Consider the following 5,894-nt stretch of genomic DNA (forward strand, 5'->3'; position numbering starts at 1 on the left):
TATCTACATTCACGTCTGATGTTACCGACGTATAATCAAAAATTAAACTTCTGCGGGTTTTTTGTATGTGTTTGAAATTATAGGTGGTTCTATGTTCATGATGTTATCAAAATAGAGAGATATAAAGCTTTGAACGGTAGAGTCACATAATATACTAGATAAGTGGATAAAACCAATACCTCTGCTAATATATATTTAATTTTTAGAAAATGACGTTTACGATCTTCAGATTTGTCGATACGCGGATGTTTTAAATGAATTCTTCTTTGATCATGTTGATAGAAGTATAACAGGTCGAACTTCAGGGATGCACAACTAGTACCGTTGGAAAACAGACTGGTTTTTTTTTTAGATTATATGTGTTAAGTATCATTTCCCTTTAAGGTCAGTCCGTAATGCGCGGCACAGTAATTGGGGTCTTTAAATGGTAAATGTATGCTTGTATACATGTAGTTACTATTGACATTTCTTTTCTGATCCAATTGGTTTTTTTGTTCAAGCTGTTTTTATCTAAATGTCACAGGAATTGTCTCTTAGAAAATAATATTTAACTAACTGTTTACAAAACTTCTGAATTTTTGAAATACTAAGGGGGTTTCCACCTCAGAAATAGATTACCTGAGCTGTATTTGGCAATTAACTTGTTGGAATTTTGGTTCTCAATGCTCTTCAACCTCTTACTTTATTTGGCCTTTTTAAGTTTTTATGGATTCGAACGCCACTGATGAGTCTTTTATAGACGTAACACGCGTCTGGCTTAATTACAAAATTTAATCCTGGTATCTATGTTGAGTTTATTTACAAACACTGGATCGATCCTACTGCTGGTTGAGTTTTAATTCCCCGAGGGTATCACCAGTCAATAGTCGGCACTTCAGTGCTGACATGAATTATCATTGATATGGTCATATTTATGAATTAATTGTTTACAAAACTTTTGAATTTTTGAAATACTAAGGGTTTTCTACCTCAGAAATAGATTACCTTAGCTGTATTTGCCAATTCTTTTTGGAATTTAGGCCTCCATGCTCTTCAACTTCGTACTTTATTTGAACTATTTAATTTGTTTGGATTCGAGAGTCACTGATGAGTTTTTTGTAGACGAAACGCCCGTCTGGCGTTATTACAAAATTTAATCCTAACATCTATAATGAGTTTATTTATACCTTAACAAGTTAATAACCGGTTTATGTGCATATTGTTCAGAGATCATAAAGTGCGTGTGCTCACGTTTTAGTCTCGTCAGTGTTTTACGTAAAATTCTGGATATTTAAAGATGATCAAACATATATATAAGTTGTAATGTTGTACAAAAATTTGTACAAGTTATCAGTGTTGATGAACTGCTTGGCATAAGTGGATAATACAAGCACACAGTCTTTTGTTTCGTATATTTTTGTCATATTTTCACAACTTCATGATACAGACTAATAATGAGCACTGATACAAAAAAACTTTACAAGACCACAAAAAAACTTTTTATGGATATGAATAGGGTATAAGGAGAATTGCTACTTGAAAAAAGCATTCAATGGATTGCACTGAACAATAAAGTAGAACAATGTGTTTTTTATGTTTCGATATTAATACATAAATATGGTATCACTTATAACAAAACATTGACCTTTCTTCTTTGTGTTTTTCAATTTACAAAAAATCGATATAATACCAGTATATTGTTAAATTCTGACAGAAATCAAGAATGATTTAATAACAATTATCACACAAAAAGTACAATTCAATAAATTCAGTTGCTGTATACATTGCATACTAATTTGAAATAAGTTTGAATCTCGTATTTGTAGGTATAACTATTGATTTTTCTTATATAATTGCGAATGCTATCGCCTGTTAGTACTTATTAGATACTGTTGATTCATTTATTATCGTGGATATCTATATTTGTGGATTGCTGAAAACATATGGATATTTGATTTCGTTGTTTTGCCAATCTCTTTATTCAAAGTCTATTGAAAAATGTTATTCGTTGGAAGAATTCGTGGTTCATCAGAACCCACGAAACCCACAAAATTTAGTGTCCAAAAAAACAAACGATTCCACAGTATGTCTCTGACAAAATATGAAACAAACCATCAAAATGTATTTTAGTAGTATTGCGAATAAGAATCGTTGTCATAACCTTTAAATTTTTCAAGTCTTTTGTGAAATGAAAAAGATATGTTTTGAACATTTCTTATTGGTTCGTTCTGTAGACCATTCCTTGATGTGATGCAGTATTTCTTCTTTTTGTCCTTACGTCCGAAATATGTTTTAGTTATCACACCAATCAATATGACTATACATAGAAATATAACGCATCCAATGACAGCTCCAAATACTACGTATGACTTGTTGGTGTTTGTCTGAAACAAAGAAAAGTAGGAGTTTATAGTCTTATATGGCATATCTTCATTCAAGCTTGGAATTTTTGTTACGCCTTTTGCAATGCAAATTTTGGGATTATGTTTCCATTTATGAAGCACACATAAATGATTCAAAGTAAACCACATTTATCAACGTGCATTTCGACATATTTGTAGAAACGGATTTTTTCTCAATCGATTTATGAATTTCGAACAGCGATAGACTACTGTTGCCTTTATTTAATGTCAATGGAATAATTATATTAATACATATCAACGAAGAATATCATGTCTTTAAACTCACCTTTGAAGTTGATATGTATTTAACCGAGACATTAAAAGACTTGCAATCTTTAAACAGAATGTAACTTGCTCAAACAAAGCTTAACTTCTTATGGAAAATGTCGTGAAAACACAGGAGTACTTCGTTTTGTGCGTTCACAAGTGAGAGGTTTAGCGATAAAAATAAAACAGTTTTAATTCACCCTTTTTAACATAAGAAAATGTCTGTACCAAGTCAGGAATGTGACAGTTGTTGTCTATTGGTCTGAAGTTTTGTATCTTTTGCTTTTACCAATTGATTAGGTACTTTCCGTTTTCAATTTTCCTCGGAGTTCAGTATTTTTGTGATTTTACTTTTTTCCCATGTGATACTTTATATTCCCTTATATTTTCCTATACCTTTACTGAAATGAATATCAAGAGTTGCCTCCCGTACATTACGGATTTGACTTTTGCAGTGCTGAGGATAAATTGCGAGTTAATTTCAATTTTCAATCTGTAAGCGACATTTTCATCAGATAAAAGTAAAACAAACAAAAAATATATGAATTCCAACCAAGAATGAAATAGAAAACTGCGAATGCTAATACTCTTAATAAAATAAAACAAAAACAATTAAAATACCTGATAATTCTACATAATGTCCCGACCAAGTTTAATGTTTATATTTACGTAAAACGAAAAAATAAAGAATTGTACCCCTGAATATCTGAATTACTTTGTATGTTTTGTAAATCGCTTTGATCTAACATATTTTAGTCGAAGTCGAAGAAAACAGAAAACATATTGTTTTACTTTTTTTAATAATTTTATAAACAATACAGCGGTGTCTAGGTTTCATTGTAGGGCCTCCGTGACCGAGACGTGTATTGTATCACTGGTCTGTCATAACTGAGTTTGCAATTCGATTCCCGTACGTGACAGGTGCGATCGACCCCAATCGTAATTCATTAGGATTTTCACTCTTCCTGAGGACAATCTCTTGTTTTCTTCCAGCACCTTAGATTCGTCCACAAAGTAAAATTGACCGTCATTATATAGCCATATTGGCTTTGGAAAATTAAAATTATTCAATTCTACTACAGAACAGTGTTTGTCAAAATAATGAACAGATATTTAATGAATGAGTTGTTCGAATTATTCTAAATAAATCATCATGTTTTACCATCTGTAATAAATCTAAATTTGAATTAAGTGTCTTCTTTTGATTAACAAAACACTTTACCTTATCCACGAGACAAATATTGGCATAAACACGACACCACGTTTCATTTTTTTTTTCAAATGTTACTACTATCATACTAAAACGATAATTGGTCGTCCCTTGCCTAAAATGTTTTGAATAGGAGTGATAACCCTTTAAATGAGAAACAATTTACCGATTGAAAACATTCAAATCTCTCAAATTCATTTAGATACATAAAACAACACGTTTAATAATTTATTGCGTCCGAGGCGCTTTTCTGGATTTACCGTCATCAGGAATGCTCAAAGCCAAACATTTGAAATCCGAAGATGTATAAGTACCGAAAATCGTTGAAGATCTATATGTTAAAAATACCTAAAATAAATAGCCAAATTCATCTAAAGCCAACTTTGCTTGAAGGAGTTGAAACCTTAGTTTCATAATAATTTCAAAATTTATAAACGGACAATTTTAGTAAAGTTTGTTTAATCATGTCAGTACCGAAGCACTGACTACTGAAATGTACTGGCTACTAGAAATGTACTGGCTACTTACAGGTGTAGATGGAATTAAAATAACATCCTCAACTGGATCGACTGATTCAACTTCAAGTCCGTTAGATAGATCTAGTATACAACGTGACATAAAGCCGTCAACATCGGTTGCATCAATTGTTATGTAAGGTGTACAACAGACACCACTAAAATACAAATAATACATTTAAGGAATAACTGTAATATTTTTTTCTGTCTATGAACATCAAACATGTGGTTAACCCGTGTACAGTGTTATTTGAAAGTGGTCATCACATTCCTAATGTTATGTCGAATAGACAGTAAAAATCATTCCTAATGCAATTCAAATAAGGAATAGATAATGATACAAAACGTTGATGACGTCGCGGTCACATGACAGAATTGTGTCTATGAGCTGATAGACAAAACACTTTCAGCCAATCAGAAGACGTGTTATATCCAAAATTTAATTACTTCTGTATTATGTTGCACAAACATTCCAAATAGTGAGATCGTGAGTAAATATTCCAAAGCCATCAATATGAAAACGTTTTAAAGAAGAAAAAAGGAGAGCAACTTTGAAACTCCACATTTGTGTACTTTAAGTATTCACGTTAAGGATTGACATCTCGTTATTTATATGATTTCATCGTTGATTGCATTTAATACATTTCGTTCGTCTTAAACAATATGCTGACCGTTCATGTGTCTACTCTCTGCTCAAGTAACCCACGGTGATTTTTGGCGAGTTTTAAATCTATGTTATACCATGTGCAATTAAAGTATTTGTCACTGAATAATTCAAGTCTCGTCAAGAAACCTTTTAAAAAGGAAGTATTGAATTGAACCGCGTTATAAATGTTCTGTTTTGTAGACTGGAGGCTCTGTAAGAAACAATACCTGACAATCAAAAAATAAGATATTTACCTTATATTGATTTTTAGGGGTCCTTCTGTAATGTCTGTTAAATTCTGATATTCCAAATGAACAGCTGAACCACCGGAAGACGATATGCTTTCAATTAATGTTCCACGAAAGTATAAGTTACTTTCAGCATACCAATTATATTTTGAACAATTTGCAGTATTAAGTGAAGGAATTTCACATTTGCCCATCACTGATACAACTTCACAGACTGGCCTTTCAGTTTTCGTTACCTAGAACAAAATTTGAGAATACCACATATTTGGAAAACAACTGTTACTTCGTACTTTTTATAATACATGTAATTTGTCATCTGTTTTACACGGACAAACAAACAAACAAAGATACAACGGTATATAACTAATGTTGCAACCTTCTAAATCTACTTGCATACATCAATTAAAACAAAAACATGAGAAAAGCATGAAAAGAGGACACTGTTAAACTGCGAATCACGCATCGGCTGTTTGAAACTAAAAATATGCTGACAATGTGGTATAGGCTTTTTGCATTGTTGAAGGCCATACGTTCACCTGTTGTTAATTTCTGTGTCATTTGGTCTCTTGTGGAGAGTTGTCTCCTTGACAATCATGCCACATCTTTTTCTTTTTTATATCAGCCAAC

The 5,894-nt window shown here is 32.0% G+C and overlaps 1 long non-coding RNA gene across 1 annotated transcript; it reads right to left on the reverse strand.

The window, feature by feature from the left end:
• Positions 1-1,937: 1,937 nt before the first annotated feature.
• Positions 1,938-5,498, reverse strand: LOC143051296 (uncharacterized). The gene is made up of 3 exons (XR_012970690.1): positions 5,274-5,498; positions 4,387-4,531; positions 1,938-2,363 (listed from the first exon to the last, which is right to left on the reverse strand). It is a non-coding gene; the product is annotated as an uncharacterized LOC143051296 (long non-coding RNA).
• Positions 5,499-5,894: the final 396 nt, after the last annotated feature.

The sequence above is a fragment of the Mytilus galloprovincialis genome, chromosome 11 (assembly GCF_965363235.1).
Source record: "Mytilus galloprovincialis chromosome 11, xbMytGall1.hap1.1, whole genome shotgun sequence".
In the NCBI taxonomy this organism is placed as follows: domain Eukaryota; kingdom Metazoa; phylum Mollusca; class Bivalvia; order Mytilida; family Mytilidae; genus Mytilus; species Mytilus galloprovincialis.